The sequence below is a fragment of the Hevea brasiliensis genome, chromosome 7, assembly GCF_030052815.1.
Source record: "Hevea brasiliensis isolate MT/VB/25A 57/8 chromosome 7, ASM3005281v1, whole genome shotgun sequence".
NCBI classification, from domain to species: Eukaryota; Viridiplantae; Streptophyta; class Magnoliopsida; order Malpighiales; family Euphorbiaceae; genus Hevea; species Hevea brasiliensis.
In genome coordinates this window covers 12,368,216-12,386,046 of record NC_079499.1, presented here as the reverse complement: position 1 = coordinate 12,386,046, position 17,831 = coordinate 12,368,216, and positions in this window count along the sequence as shown.

The window sequence follows — 17,831 nt, the reverse complement described above, 5'->3', positions numbered from 1 at the left end:
TGATTCTTCACTAAGAACCGAATTGAAATCATATCAAAACAAAATCGAAACCATAATGAATTAGAACTGAACTGAGAATCGAATTATATTTTTTTATGATATTTAGATGTATTATATATTTTTAATATAATTATATATTTATATACGAATATATAATAATGAATTAAATGCTACCTAATTATATATTTCATTTCTCTATATGTTCTTAATAATTTTAGTTATAAATATATTAAATTACCTTATAATTCTTAATTATAAATGAAATATATATACCTTATAATTAAATATCAAATAATTAATAAATAATTAAAATGTATATTATATAATATAATATTATATTATATAATATATTTAATTCTAAATTATATATACATTTTATAGTTAAAAATTTTATAATTTAGAAATAGTTAAAAGATATATTATTTGATATTATATAGTAATAATCTAATTGAAAATTTAAATGCTAATTCAAATATGATTTTTTTAAAAAATAATTATATAAAATTATTTCAAGAACTGAGAATCGAACCGGGACCTTACCAAATTAAATGAAGTGAGAATTAAATTAGAATATGTTTGTTCTTTTAAAAGTAATTCACAAATTATTAATTATAAAAAATTGCATACCTTAAGAAAAACTTCAGCATAAAAAATGTCATAACCTCATTAAAATTTACAAATTATGTTTAATATAATATTATTTATAATTAATTTTATTTTTTTTACTATCCAATAAATTTTATTTGTGATAAATATGTGCTTTAAAAAAATTATATAATTTTATAAAAAAATAAAACTACATAATAATTATAATATTAAAACAAAATTTAGCTGTAACACCCCTAATTTTTAAATTAATTATTTTATGGGTAGATATTAATATTTTATTTTATTTAAATTTTGAAAAATTATTTGAAATTTTTCGGATTTTAGAAATTGGGTTGGATTTTCAGAAAATATAAAACTTTGATGATTTTTAAAAATTAATTTAAAGATCACGTGACAAAATTAAAAATATATTTGGACTTTACGAATTTTTTTGAGTTTTTTAAAATTTTTTCGAAATTTTTGGGCCTCGTTTTTTATCCTAGGGCAGAGTAAAAATTCAATTTCGGGTATCTTGAATCGAATCGGACCGAAAGAATCGGACCGGCCCATTTTCTTTTTTCTTCTTCTCCTTCGTTCACCCCCGACACCCTCCCTCCCTCTCCCTCATTTTCTCTCTCCTCCCTCCGCCTCTCGTCGCCTCACCGCAACCCCAACCTTCCCAGCTCGCCGGCGCAACACCTCAGCTCTTGCCCCTTGTAGGCCGCCGCCTGTAGCGCCGGAAAAACGCGCCCAAAGGCGCTTAGACATGCAGCGCGCTACTTCCTCTTCCTGGCTAAAATCCGACCGATCTGACCACCGATTGGATCGGGTCTTGTGCCAAAACCCATCTACACCTCGACAGTTTTCCATAGACACCAAAAACACCAAAATCCATTTAGCGGTTTGTCTAATTTTTATTCGGGAAGTTTTAGTTCATTTTGACTTTCGGGCTAGATTTCTCAAAAATCGTAAACCCCACCAAAAATCCGAGAGTACCGAAGTGCTCCACTCATCGAGAGCTTCGCGGCAATACCCATTTCAAATTTTTTCGACACCATTTTTTGATGGGTCCCACGAGACTTCACAATATTTTTCCGAGCATTAAATGAACTTAGAAAATTCTGTAAAAATTATATACTAATGTGACGCCCCTTATCCGTCTATAGTGTAGCCGAGTAAGATATGCCACATAGTGTACCGGAACACCATATTTTATCTCAATTATTGTTATCATTCCTTAACCTTTTTTTTTCATGGTTATGAAGTGCAATTTGTGAAATTTAACTCATTTATTGAAATTATAAATTCATTTGAGGTTCCAAAAATTTTATAGAAAATCCGACAGAGTACCGGCTAAAAATAGAGAAAATAGTTCTTTGGAACCTGTGAAAAACACTTCCAATACTCATTCTATTCCACAACTCTCAATTATCACATCAATTTTCAACAATTTCTCAAACTTCCCAATCATTCCATTCACATCAAATTTATACTCAAATCATAAATAAATACTCAATTTTCATTTATGAACACCATTTATAGATAATTTCATTAATATATAATCACATAAGTTTCAATTTACATGACAAAATAAAAGTTTAATTACAAAATTTACAGAAATACAAAACACAAAATACAAAATGTAGCCTAGCATCCTACCAATGCACTGTAGCTGAGAGGTGACACAGGACACTAGCAGATCTTACTCTCACCCAGACTGGTGTCTACTGGGATCGCGCTCCATATCTCCAGTACTTACGCGTAGCAAAAAGAACGCGCTAAGCAATAATGCTTAGTAGTGCCAGTAATAAAATAAAAAGAACTAAATGAAAATAAATATGCAGTGCGTATATGAATGTCTCATGCAGATAAATTTTTAGTAATTATTTGTAGTCTTATTCATTTGGTACTTGTTATATCCATTATTTCATTAAATTTATCAACTTCCATTTTTTGTTGCCCAAGTAACCTATATTGGATGACTGGACTAGATAAACGGGTAAACTGGCACTGGGTACCAAGTACCTCCAGCCATCACACCATCGGTCACATATGTATCTCCCGGTGTGTAACAGAACAACTAATAAGACGTAATAATTATTAGGCACAAGGCCAAGTATCACCATAATATCAGAATGGCTAAAAGCCATAAAATCACAGAATGACATAATGCTACTGAACCCTATTGGCATGCCAACCTATCCAAACCAATCTTACTAGGTGTACTAGGGCACATTACAAAGTTATTGATTGAATTTTCGTGCTTTACATGTAAGGTTACTATTCATTTTACTATTTAGGTCAAATTATTGACTTTCTAATGCATAATAGCTACATAAGTCCTAATCACATAAATTTACCACATTTTGGTTCTCAAAAGTGTTGGCATTTGTTGCCAATCCATACTTCTAACCAATGGTGAATAAATAAGAAATTTCAGTTTTGGGTGCTAGAGTTCACTATTCTATTAGTCCATTCTACAGTGAGAATTTAGCCAAATGTTCTTCATCAAAGTTATTCCTTATTGTGTCTAGTTACATTTCTTTTTTTGAATCACCCTATTTGGAGTTTTGCAGCTCAAGTTATGGCCTAAATACCATAAGTGGCCGGATTGTAATTTTTCTAGAATTTCTGGGCAGAATCAATTTTGCAGTTTTTTGTACACTGATTGCAGGTCAGTTTTTGAACATGTTATGGTCAAAATTTGGGTTTGTTTTCTTCATAAAAGTTTTAGGGCTATGTCTCAACTTTCTACTGGTAAAATTTCAGGTCAATTGAACTTTTCTACACTGAGTTATGACAATTTGAACAAATACTATTTATTTGGTCATTTTCTAGGGACAACATGTTGGTCACCCGGATTAGGATAGTTTTTAGGTTAACTTGGGTTGGTGTTTTGGGCAGGGTTTCTTCACCAAAGTTGTGCCATTATGGGTCTAGTTTCATGTTCAATTGTCCTTGAACCAATTGCACCTACACCTTTCAATTTACAGCTGCCCAAACCTGCTAGACTCACACCCAGCCCTGCAGGTCACCAAGGGCAGCATACTTAACCTCAATTCCATTGTCCTAAATCACTTCAATTCCTCATCACATATAGACTAATTGACCATTACAATGTTCATATACCATTACATGAGCAAACCCTAATTTTGTTCAAGTCTCAAAGTTCTCAAAGTTCAATTTATGCATTAAACTTACAATTTCAACTTATATCATGTCCTTAAACATGAATTGAGTGAGAGAGAGAATAAATTGGGCACTAACCTTGTTGGAGCTAACTCCCAAGCTTGCAAAACCTTCTTTTTTTCTTCTTCTTTTTGGTGGCTTGAGAGAGTTTAAGGGGTGAGGAAAACTTTTTATGAAGAGAGTGAGGGATTTTGAAGTGAAATGGTGTGGGGTATAAAGCTTGATAAAGCTTTAATGGAGGTTTGGGGTTAGGGACGATTTTGGCAGGGTTGAGAGAGGTAGAGGATGAAGATTTTTATTTTTAATTTTTGCCTACTTAACTCTCTTTAAGTTGACTTATTATAGCTTGGTGAAATTTGATTGGTGGAGGCTTTAATAATGACATCATATGATGTCAAAAGTCCATTTTTCTTCATTTTTCCTTTCTTTTCTTTCTATTCATTTTCAATTCAATTTTTTCAACAATATTTATTCACATTTTATGTCATATAATTTATTTACTTAATTGAACAAGTTGGTCAAAAATCATCTCTGAAGATGAAATGACCAAAATGCCCTCCGTTTGGCTTATCAAGCCAAAATCGTCTATACCGATCTAAAAATTTTTCTAAGCATTTTCTTGGCATTCTAATGCCATCGAAACCTCAATGACTCTTCTCTGGAGTCTCAAAAATTATTTCATGAATTTTTCCTTGGATTTAGGGTTTCTAGCTGCGAAAACCGCAATTTCTCACTGGGTTACCTATCACTAGGGCATCGGCTCATTTAACTTAGTTGTATTTTATTTCTAAAATTTTTCCTACATTTTTCTTGTTAATATTTAAGTTAATTATGGCTCCTTACTTTAGTCTAAATATTTTTCCAGATGTTCTAACTATCCGGACTAATACCGGTCACCAGAATAGTAGAATGTACAAAATTGCTATAGTGAGGGTGTTACAACTAACCCCCGTATTGTGGGCTTCGTGTAAGTACCTTCAATTCGCGGGAATTCAATAGTTGCTCGGGTCTGTAATTTTGGATCGGGCAGACAGGTTACTGAAAAAGTCTCCAAATTGGGTCAAGGTTACAGGCTACCCCACCATTTTCAGACATCTCGGACGCGTCTCCAGGGCCAGAATTGACATAGGTAAACCCAAACCCTCATTGTTCTTAATTATCTAGTGCTTAATTTTGATTAAAAATCTATAAAACATTCGTAATAGGTTAGAAAAATATAATTCTTTTTGCGTTAGCTCTATAATATTGCTAAGGACCGCGAGGCAAAGTTTTAGAATTTTTAGAGTTCATTTGGGTAGTTTTTGCAAAAGGGGTAATTACAGGGACTAAATTGTAATTTTTTAAATTGTGATTGTTGAGCGTTTGGGTGGTCCTAGGAGGGGCCATGTGATGTGAGTGAGTTGTGAATGTGTGGCTTGTGAATACAGAAGTGCAATTTGAACCCTTTTTCATGTTCGATAGGTCCTAGGTACAGGGGAGACTGTCGAATTTTCGACACGACCTAGGATGTCTTTGGTCTTTTTCAAGCTTGTATCAAGGCAAATATATTAAATAATTGCAATGAAATTTGTCAGGTGAGCTAGGACAACCTTCCTCCATCGCCCAACTGCTGCAGTGACCGCAATTATATCTGTGAGTAAAATATTAATTTTAATTATAATTTCGATATTCTTATATGTTCAAACATGCCCATGCATCACTTATAAATATGTATCTATATAGTTAAATACTAGGCACATTTTATATTACATTCATAATTGATGAAGTGCCATGAATGTTGTTTGTGGTAATTTGGAGCAGTGTGCGTGTGTTGGCATACGTGTGGTATGGTATTAGATATGGACAGGACGGGTAGACACGACTTGAGAGACACTGGGACCCCGCACTTAGTTTATTAAGCGAAAGTCCAACTAGAGAGACACTCGCTGGTAGAGGTTGGTTTAAGAGAGCTGTATAGGGGATCAGCTCTCATATATGTACTGTTTGAACTGTGTTGGGTGGATGAGTGCTCCAAATTGCCTTCTTACTACTATGATATAGTTTATATGAAAATTATGATGATGTTGCATTCCATGCCTTAGGATGCATTAGCTTTAGTTAGCTACAAAAATTGTGATTAAAATTAGTATTTTACTCTCTGAGTCGAACGCTCACTCTTGTTCATCTATTTTTCTAGGCTACAGAAGGATTACTTATTATGACTAACCAGCTCTTCTTCTTCGCAGGTCCATTAGTAGTATTTGATGTATTTTGTACAATTGAGTTAAATTTTAGACTCCGCATGTGTTAAGAGTATTTTAATTAATTTGGGTCTGTAATATAATATGGTGTAAAACTTGTAAAATTATTGATTGCATGCATGACTGGATTGGATGAGGGAGCTAAGCTCCCATTGGATTTTATGATATTATGAGCATGTGGAGGGTGAGCTGAGCTCCCCAATTTATTATATATTGTGTTTACAGGTCGGCGAGTTAAAAACTCCTCGTTGAATGGTCCATTTTATGGCCAGACTCTGTCTGATTGAATTCTTGAAATTGGGCCCAAATGGGCCTTAGGATTGGGTTGAGGGATAGTTAGGCTTAATATAGGCATCGGGGGCTTTATGTTGGCCCAAGTCCTAGTGCTAGTCCGGCCCATAGATTGGGTCGTGAAAAATATGGTATCAGAGCTTAGGCTTTAGATTCATAGGGAGTATATGTCTAAAATTTTGGGAAGAGTCTAATAGGAGTCACATGCAGAGAATAAGGTCACCATTCGTCATTACATTGTCATCTTTTCTTCTAGTTTCTGCTTTATATAATTGTGTGTAAATATGAGTCTATAGAGCTGTGTAATATACCATTTTGAATTTTTGCGGGCTAATGCTGTTGAATTTCAAAAAAATGCGTAGAAGTAGAAGAGCTGCCACTACACCAGAACAAGATGTGCCAGACGAGGTGTCGGTACAAGATGAGGCGCCTGCCCCGAGGAGGCGGGGCGGGAGACTTAGAGCTGCTCAAGTAGAAGAGCAGTCGCCACCAGTTCAGGAACAGTTTTTTATGACCCAGGGTCCTGTCGCAAAGTGTTTTGCGGTCGCCTGGACGAACACTCACCGAAGTGGAAAAGTGAGGAGTCACCACTTTAATTTTGAGGGAAATTAAAGAAAACCATTTGTGAAAGCAAGTTAAAATGAAACCACTTCAAAAACAGAGATTCTAGATTCGGGGTCCATGAACGGGTGGGAAAGGTGTTAGGCACCCCACCTCGTCCCTCAACGAGGGTAAGCAGATTTAACTTCACGTTCTTCATAGTTAGGAGGGCTTGAAGGGGAATGTTAATCCTTTTGGCCGAAAGGAATGTTTGATTTTTCACTAATCCGGATTACCCAAATACATAAGTAAATGAGACAACCTTAGTGAGTTGCTGTTGCGTATTAATTTTATTTCAGGGGGATCATTTTACGTATTTGTTAAAATTTGACTTGGAAGTCGGATAAAAACTCTCCTCCGATCTCCTATAAATATTTGTTAAAAATTTTGGGTTGAGAATCGGATAAGAACTCTCCTCCGACCTCTTTTAAATATGTGTTAAAGTTTTTAAGTGAGAATCGGATAAGAACTCTCCTCCGATCTCTTGTAAGTATTAAAATTTTGGCTTGAGGATCGGATAAGAACTCTCCTCCGACCTCCTTATAAATATTAAAATTTTAAGTTTTAGGATCGGATAAGAACTCTCTTCCGATCTCTATTACATATTAAAATTTTAAGTTTGAGGATCGGATAAGAACTCTGTTCCGATATCTATTAAATATTAAAATTTTAAGTTTGAGGATCGGATAAGAACTCTCTTCCGACCTCTATTAAATATTTATTAAAATTCTGGGAGAGGATCGGATAAAAACTCTCCTCCGACCTCTATTAAATATTTATTAAAATTATGGGCGAGGATCGGATAAGAACTCTCCTCCGACCTCTATTGAACATTTAAATGGGGACCGGATAAGGACTTTTCCGATCTCTCAAGGTTTAATTACAGCTACGTATCATAAGAACCTGAAACTAAGAGTTTCGGTATTCAAAGATGCTAAGGGTCGAAAGGAGGCTTCTTCTAACTGGTTGGTACCTTGTGACCAGAAAAAGGATGCCAGACTAAATTTTACCGATCTCCTATGTAATTACCTTACCAATACCTTTTTATACATAATCCGTCCTGTTTATTTACTTGAAATTTAGTTTCATTCTGCTGGATCACCTTCTCGGTTAGCCTAGTGATACAACTCTATTATTTTCTTGACGTATTACTCAGGCTTTCTATTTTAAAGAAGCACTTAAGACACGACTACCTACATTTTACCGAACTACTTATACGCTACTTGAGATGAGGACTTTCGCATTTAGAAGTAGCAAAGCTTAACAAAAGAATGGACCAATTGACAAAGAAAGTAAACTTCGGGAATAACCTTCATTACACCATAGAAACTTGGCGAAGATTACGAACATAAAAGTAAAGGAAATGCGTAAAATAAAAAGAGCTTTTAGTGAAACAGAGATATAAACACTCACCTGTGAGGAGCCGAATCTACTAAACTAATCGCAGAACATAATAGCGGCACAAACTGTTTAGCTTGAAGGCTGAAGCTCTCCTAGAAACGAAAAATGCTTCGCTAAACGGCAGTCAAGTTTATACAAGCAAGTTGAGCTTGGGGAATAAGAATGGAAACAAAGATGACAAAGAACTGAAAATAAGGGCGTCACAGGATAATGAAAGAACTAAAAAATGGAGAGTTCCAGTATTTCAAGAATCCCTTTTGCAAGAAAACACTTCAGAAAACTGGTTTCAAAAGTTTTTCCTTATCAAAAACTTAAAAACAGCAGAGTAACGAACTGAATTAAATTTCAGAGTTCTTCCACTATAGTAACTATTTCTCCTTTTTTTTGCCCCTTTCTTGAACAGTTTTCATGCAGGTATTTATAGGAATCGGGTGCTCCCCATGAAGGGTCAGGATCTATTTTGAGGGAGATGGAGGGTCAGGATTTCGAAGGACATAATATGAGGTTCAGGAATTAAAGAGGATCAGAACGGACGGCTGAGATCCCCTTCAGAATATTTGTCATTTTCTTCTTCTAATCTGACGGTCCTAAATTCTCTTGTCCGGGGCGATCCGAGGGCTGGGAGTGAAAGGCGCTGATCTTGTCGTTTTCTTCTTCGATCCGAGGGCTCGGAGCTCATCCTTACAAGTAAGATCAACGGTGGAGATTAGGATGTACAGCGCTGTCTTGACGTACGCATGTCAGAAAAGCGGGTGATTCTGGGGCGTGCGGTTGAGATTTCTCCTGCAACGCTTTAACTAACTCGGCTTTGATTATAACAACAGCGGCAGGCGCCTTATTCTCTTTGTTTTCTGCTCTCTCTTCCTTTCCGATCTTCTTAACATGATCCTTCTCCGATCTTTTATACCGACCTCCCTTCTTCCGATCTGTATCGTTCCGGTCCTCCCCTTAATCAGGTCCAGTCTGGTCAAAGCATTAATTTCCCTTGATTCCCAAAAGGTCCGCTTCATTTTCTGCTTAGCAATAAATGCTTCATCTCCCCCTATATATACCCCTGACCAAAAAATTTTCTCCATTCGATTTTCCTCTTTTCCTCCTTACTTTCCTGCTCTAGTTGTTCCGGCCATGATTGTGGTTTTTGATCTTTTTCCGATAGACCTTTTTATTCCCCGACTGAAAATTTATAATCCCGGTGATCGAAGAATTGTAATGACCTCATCTGATGATGGTGAGAGAACTGGACTAATTAACCGATCTGGGTCGCGAACCTTGATCGTGCCGATCTCGAATCATTCGACCGATTCAAATGGTGAACTGATTTCGAGCGAGAAGACTGATAATATTCCCCTTAACACCAGTGACTGCCCCTTGGCATTCATCTGGCTCCTCCCCGCACTGGGTGTTCCGACAGCGGCTCGGTTTCGAGCGGTAACATCGATGACGACGTCTCTTATCTTCATGGGAGTCATAATCACCCCATCTGAGCTGTACATCTATCCGATGTCAACAGCTGGTCTCCACATCTTTTGATTCAGCCACGAGACTAGGCTTTGACATAGGCCTTTAGATGGGATGTTCCACCGGTCTCTAGAGATCTCCCAAATGATGTATTTTATTTTCAATGTAATCTGATCTCTAGAGATCGCCCAAATGATGTAATCCGATCTTTTGGAAATAAAGATTTTATTTTGTCAATTATCATCTTATTATTATTGCATTAATTATTTTCCGATCTCTGAAGTATTTACCCGATCTGACGTTTAATTTAAATGACCCTAAACCGATCCGCAATTCAAAAGATTTATCTTAATTTGCCTATCTCTAGTTAGCCGATCTCTTTATGGAATCTTGGGAATATTCGCGATATGTGTTAGAACAGCTGGCGAGTCCCGCTATCCGATGCATTACCTGGAACCTCGCGAGCATTAAATGCTCGGACGAGTATAAATAGGGGTGGGGTTAGCCAGTTACTCTCTTATGTCATTTTCAGTCTCTTGCGAACAACTTCAAAATTCTCTCATTTTCTCAAATTCTTCCGACACCGATTAGACTCCGGTAAGGGCTTTGATCTTTCTTTTAGTTTAAATTCTTTATTTCCTTTGAAAATGAGTGGTGCTGAAGGTCAGAGAGCGACGAGCCCCCCTTCTATTCAGTTCTTGTGGTCGTCTGATGAAGTAGAGGTGGTAGGACCGATCGGGCGACCTGAACCTCCTCCATCGTCTGTTCCCGCCCGTGGCTAAGCAGGATCTTCAAGGAAAACACATTCTTCAGGGAGAGAGAATCTTCCCATGGACAAGCTGCCATCGGTCTTGTAAGAAACCGACCTGCAATCGTTCAGCCAAGAGTACAACATCGAGCCTCTGATTCGTACGAGCTCATCCGGTGTCACGGTGATATACGTGCCGATCACTTCTTCAAAGAGAATGACATGATCATGGTATACGAGGAACAGTTAAAGGCCGGTCTACGGTTTCCTCTGGATGACTTTTTTAAGGAAGTTTTGAAATATCACCAAGTTTGCATCGCCCAAGTTCACCCGAACTCGTGGCGTATCTTAGTAGCCTTCCGAGGCCTATGTCGAGTTAAGGGTCTCCGACCTCTGACTAAAGTGTTATTTGACTGCCGCTAACTCATCGAAAGGACGACGAGTATTGGTTCTTCCAAGCGAAACCACACTGTGGGCTTTTCACCGATCTGCCCTCCTCCTTGAAGAATTGGAAGAACCGATTCTTCATTTTAAGGAGCAAAATTCCGAACGGCTTCGAGGGTTTTCCTCGTAGCTGGCTGCACCAAGGCCCCGTACTTCCGAAGTGCATCACCTTAAATAGAGAAGAAGGCCTGATGGTGATGGAGCTAAAGGATCAGGCGGGCAGAGAGAAGTTTTCTTGTCTGGATGCAGTAACTGCCGAACTGCACCACTGGACAATGGAGTTGATCACCGGAAAAGATCGCAAACTTCGGCTCTCTTACCTCGGCATCGGTATTTTCTACATCTCAGAACTTAGGACCTCAGCGATCTCACTGACCTCTTCTTTGTGCAGGTATGGCAAGCGGCGAAGCCTCTAAGGAGAGCCGGAAGCGAAAGAGGGAGATCTCCCAGAAGGTACGGGAGATGAAGCGAGCTGAGAAAATGCAGACACCCAGGCATGAGCCCGGGGAAATACAGGAAGGCTCATCTCAACCTTCGAGACCGGTGGTCGTAGAAGTGGTCCGATCCCCTCCTCGCCGGGAAGAGCCGCCTCCACCTCCTCCAGTTGCTCCGAGCGCAGAAGAGGGTCCTTCTCAACCTAACGTGAGAACCCTCTCCCGCGGTGCCCAAGTGTTAGTCCACTCACTGGAGAAGAATCGTACGGTTCGAGAGAACCCTGGTTTCGCCAAGGTCTTGGCGTCCTCTATCTGTCTTCGAGAAGATCGGGATAGGCTGTCTCCGGATAACCTTGATGATATCTTGACCCGATCCATGAGCCTGAACGTGGAGTGCACAGTGAACCAAGCACATCATACGGGAGAAGGCGCATCGCCTGGGTAAAGAGGTCGAGAGGATGGGTCATGAAGCAGCTTCCCTCCGATCTCAACTTTCATCCGCTCAGGGCTACATATCTCAAATTGAGGGGCGAATTAAGTTCTATGAGGACAAGCTGGCCGAGCAAGCTCATGTCCTGGCTGAGCGAGATCATGCTCTTGAAGAAGTGCAAGCGCTCCGGGTCGATGAAGCTGCTCAACTTGCTCACCTTGCTGAGGAGCTCAAAGCGAAAGAAGAAGAGATGGTGACCGGAGTGGCCAGCGCTTATGTGAATGCTCACAGAGATCTCCTGGCCGAGCTCAAAAAGCGTTATCCTGAGGAGGACTTCTCTTGGATGGCCAACCTGGCTCCCGAGGATGAAGGTGAGGATAGCGAAGAGGAGGCTGAGGGTGAGAGAGGAGATGGACAAAATGTAGATCAGGCGGGGGGTGATCCCCCAGCCAAATGACTTGTGCAAATTCTAAAATGAAATGAAATGAAATGCCTCTTTTGTTCGGTGAATGGTTGTGATCGGAAAATTTCTAAATTATTTAAACACTTGATTGTCTGAGTATATCGAAGCAACTGGAAGTGATTATTAACCTAAGTGTGAGAGATCGGAAAACACAATGAGCGTGAGATCGGTAGGGAACCAACGCTAAACGGGACTCGATTAAAATTGGAAATTTGACGAACCCACTTAAGATCGAGATCATCATTACACTGGATTGGAATCTTAACTTGATTATTCCTAAACTTAAAATGAGAGATCGGCAATAAGACCGGTGACATAAAGATATAGTGTCGGTTCAATTTTGTTTGACAAGAGAGATCGTGAATGTACTTGACTGGTCAGGAAATTTGACAATTGGCTTGAGAGATCGGTGAGTGACTTGAGAGACCGGTAAGGCTTTAACTGATACGAGGACTTAGCATTGATTCAATTCTCTGTGAAGAGGGATCGGAAATGTGGTTAAATGGCAAGGAGAGGTCGGAAATGTAATTGGCTGGCAAAGGGAGACTTAATGCTGGGGGATCGGTTTCGAAGTTTATTGATTCTGGGGGTCGGCCAAAATATGGTGTCGACAGGTCCCATGGACCCAATGGCAGCTATCTTAGCCGGATTGCAGAGAACCATCGATATGATGGCACAATATATGGTCCACCCTCCTCAACAGCAGTAGCCCACCGCACCAAGAGGGGAACCTTATAAACAAATAATTAATTTTAAGAAGTTGGTGCCTGGTACTTATGATGTGTCAGATGATGCATATCGATTTTTGGATTCCTGTAAACAAGTAGGGATGGAGTTGCTGTTGACTGATAAGAGGCTTATAGAGTGTGTGCAGCATGTATTGGGGCCATTGCCAAGACAGTGGATGACAGACTACGTGCTACCTCGTATTGAGGGATTATCATGGACCCAGTTTGTGGAACTGTTCATTAATAGGTTTGTGCCAGAAAGCTTCAGAGATCAAAAGCAGGGGGCCTTTGAGGCCTTAAGGCAGAATGGCATATCCGTAGATGAATATGCTACATAATTTTTGGAACTGAGTAGATATGCCTCCACAGTAGTGGCTACAGAAAGTATGAAGGTAAAGAGGTTTCTAAAGGGGCTGGACAGAAGGTATGCAAACTTGGCTATGATGTCTGATCAGTCTTTTGATATGGTAGTTGATCAAGCCCGATAGATTGAGATTAGCCATACAGGAGATGACAGTGGAAGGGCAAAGAAGAATAAAGCAGAAGGTTCTTCAGGTGTTCCCTACATGAGTACCACAGATAGCAGAGGCTAAATTCACTACAGAGGTAGGGGTAAAAACAACAAGAAGGGTGGTTTTAAACACAAATCTCAAGGATTCAGACCTAGGTATGGATCCAATGAATCCTGATTCGATTCTGGCGATTAGTGCAGTTCACGATCCTCCTTGGCACCTTACATGCAGTGTGGAAGAGGACATTCAGGACCTTGTATGATGGGTTCAGGAGTATGTTTTCAGTGTGGCCAGCAGGGTCACTTTGCTAGAGAATGTCTAGTGTTCAGCGAGCCACAAATGGGGTCACAGGGTTCTATTACAAATGTTCCTTGTCAATTGTATCCTAGTGCTTCCAGCATGGCAAGCAGTCAGTTCAGTGGCCAACAGGGCTGAGGACAACGAGGACGTGGATTTAGAGGCAGGTCAGGAGGTAGAAGTCAATTTCAGGATTCTGCAATGCAGGGTAGGGGTCAAGCTCGGGTTTTAACCTTGACCCACCAGGATGCTTAGGCTTCCAATGCAGTTGTGGCAGATATTCTTCTAGTCTGTTCCTATAAGGCTGGTGTTTTGATAGAACCGGGTGCTATGCACTCATTTGTCTCCCCTATTTTTGCCATGAGATTGGGTAGGAACCTTACAACTTTAGAATGCCCATTGTCTGTAGCTACCCCACTTAGTGACAACATAGATGTGGATATGGTTTTTGCAGGTAGCCCAGTGGTAGTGGTGGAAGGATCCTCCCAGCAGACTTGGTTCCTTTACCAGTAATGGATTTTGATGTAATTTTAGGAATGGATTGGTTGGCAACTCATTATGCTACTTTAGACTGCAGGAACAAAAAGGTGTATTTTCACATACCTGGTGTGGAAGAGTTTAGCTTTGATGGTGACAGGAGCGTGGCTCCATATAACTTGGTGTCAGCAACTAGTGCTAGAAAAATGTTGATGCGTGGATGTCAAGGGTATTTGGCATTGGTGAGAGATACATCTATAGAAGGTGTTGACATTGAAAATGTTCCTGTTGTCAGAGAATTTATGGATGTCTTCCCTGAGGAGCTTCCAGGGTTGCCACCAGGAGGGAAAATAGAGTTATGCATTGATGTTGTGCTGGGTACAAACCCCATATCAATGTTGCCTTAAAGGATGGCACCAGCAGAATTGAAAGAGCTAAAAGACCAACTACAAGAGCTTTTGGACAAGAGTTTCATACGTCCGAGCACTTCACACTGGGGCACTCCTAGTCTATTTGTGAGAAAGAAAGATGGGTCCTTGAGGTTGTGTATTGATTATAGACAGCTGAACAAGGTGATTGTGAAGAATAAGTATCCACTTCCTCGGATCGATGATCTGTTTGATCAGCTCCAAGGGGCTAAATTCTTTTCCAAAATAGACCTAGGATCAGGCTACCATTAGTTGAGAATCAGGAATGAGGATGTGTCCAAGACAGTATTCAGGACAAGATATGGTCATTATGAGTTCTTGGTGATGTCTTTTGGACTCACTAATGCTCCAGCGGCCTTCATGGACTTGATGAACAGGGTGTTCAGGCCATTCCTGGACCATTTTGTCATCGTATTCATAGATGAAATTTTAGTATACTCTTAAACCGAGGAAGAACATGTGTGGCATTTGAGGATGGTATTGCAGACTTTCAAGGAGCACCAGCTATATGCCAAATTTTCAAAATATGAATTTTGGCTAGAAAGCATCTCATTCTTGGGACACGTGATTTTAAGTGAAGGCATTCAAGTGGATCCTAAGAAAATTGAGGTGGTAACTGATTGGCTCAGGCCTCAATAGTCACTAAAGTGCGAAGTTTTCTAGGCCTAGCTAGTTACTATAGGCGTTTTGTGCAGAATTTCTCTAGGATAGCAGCTCCCCTAACAAAGTTAACTCAGAAGAATGTTTCGTTCATTTGGACAAATGATTGTGAGGAGAGCTTCCAGAAGCTTAAGGAATGTCTAACTACCGCCCCTGTGTTGACATTACCAATGAGTGGTGAACGTTATACCGTGTACTGTGATGCCTCCAGAGTTGGCTTAGGGTGTGTTTTGATGCAGCATGGAAAAGTAGTGGCTTCTACTTTAAGGCAGCTAAAGAGGCATGAGCAGAACTACCCCACCCATGATTTGGAAATGGCAGTTGTAGTCTTTGCACTAAAGATCTGAAGATACTACCTGTATGGTGAAATTTGCGAGATATACATCGACCACAAGAGTTTGAAGTACATCTTTCAATAGAGGGATTTAAATTTGAGACAGAGGAGATGGATGGAGCTTCTGAAGAACTATGATTGTACCATCCAGTACCACCCTGAGAAGGCCAATGTAGTAGCAGATGCTTTGAACAGAAAATGTTCTGGCAGCTTGGCACACATATCAGCAGAGAAAAGACAGTTGATTCAGGAAGTACATGAGTTGATGGATTAAGGTCTGATCTTAGATCTTTCAGATGAGGGGGTATTATTGGCCCATTTTTCAGTAAGACCAGACCTGCGAGACAGAGTCAGAGTTTCCCAGCACAGAGACCCGCAATTGATGAAGATTGTAGAAAGAGTACAGCAGGGTGAAGGTGGTGAGTTTGGATTTGCCAATGATGGCACTCTTATGCAAAGTTCTAGGATATGTGTGCCCGATGTGGACAATCTCAGAAATGAAATCATGCGAGAGGCACACTATACACTGTACAATATCCACTTGGGCTCCACCAAGATGTACCATGATATGAAAGATAACTACTCATGGAATGGCATGAAGAGCGACATAGCAGACTTTGTGTCCAAGTGCTTGACTTGTCAGAAGGTAAAGTTTGAACACCAGAGGCCGTCAGGGAAGCTACAAGAGCTCCCTATCCCAGAATGAAAGTAGGAAATGATCACTATGGATTTTGTAACTGGGTTGCCTCGTACCACGCGGGGATACGATTCGATATGGGAAATTGTAGATTGTCTGACTAAATCAGCTCATTTCTTACCTGTGAAAACCACATATTCTATTGCACAGTACGCCCGGCTCTATGTTCAAGAAATAGTCAGATTGCATGGAGTTCCTGCTTCCAAAATATCTGACAGAGGGCCCCAGTTCACTTCTAGGTTTTAGAGAAAAATGCAAGAGGCACTTGGCACGCAATTAAACTTTAGTACTGCCTTCCACCCTCAGATAGACGAACAGTCCAAAAGGATAATCCAAACACTGGAAGACATGCTTCGCATGTGTGTTTTGGATTTTGGAGGTCAATGGGATGATCAGCTAACCTTGGTGGAGTTTGCCTACAATAATAGTTATCATTCCAGCATCGGAATGGCACCCTATGAGGCGCTATATGGTAGAAAGTGTAGGTCTCCTCTGTGTTGAACGAAAATGGGAGAAGCGAAGGTGCATGATGTAGATTTAGTACAATACACTTCAGAGATGGTTCCTTTAATCAGGGAACGATTGAAAATAGCTTTCAGTAGGCAGAAGAGTTATGCAGATCCCAGACGGAGGGATGTAGAGTTTGTAGTAAGCGATTATGTATTCCTGAAGGTTACTCCGATGAAAAGAGTCATGAGATTTAGAAAGAATGGCAAGTTAGCACCTCGGTATATTGGACCTTTTGAGGTTACTGATAGAGTTGGAGCAGTTGCCTATCGGTTGGAGTTACCACCCAACATTTCTCATGTTCATCCTGTATTTCACATCTCCATGCTCAGGAAATACATACCTAATCCCTTTCATGTGTTACAGCCAGATGTAGTAGAGCTGAAAGAAAACTTGACGTTTGAGTAGCAACCTGTAGCCATAGAGGACTATCAAGTGAGATAGCTAAGATCAAAACAAATCCCTATGGTTAAGGTTTTATGGAAGAGCCAGTCAGTGGAAGAATGCACCTGGAAGTCAGAGCGGGACATGCGTAGCAAGTACCCTTATTTATTCAATGTGTAATTATGTTCTTTTATTCTGCCTTGTGTATAAATTTGAGGACAAATTTTCTATAAGGGGAGAAGAATGTAACACTCCTAATTTTTAAATTAATTATTTTATAGGTAGATATTAATATTTTATTTTATTTAAAATTTGAAAAATTATTTGAAATTTTTCAGATTTTAGAAATTGGGCTCGATTTTCAGAAAATATAAAACTTTGATAATTTTTAAAAATTAATTTAAAGACCATGTGGCAAAACTAAAAATATATCTGGACTCTACGAATTTTTTTGAGTTTTCTAGAATTTTTTTAGAATTTTTGAGCCTCATTTTTTGTCCCAGGGTAGAGTAAAAATTCAA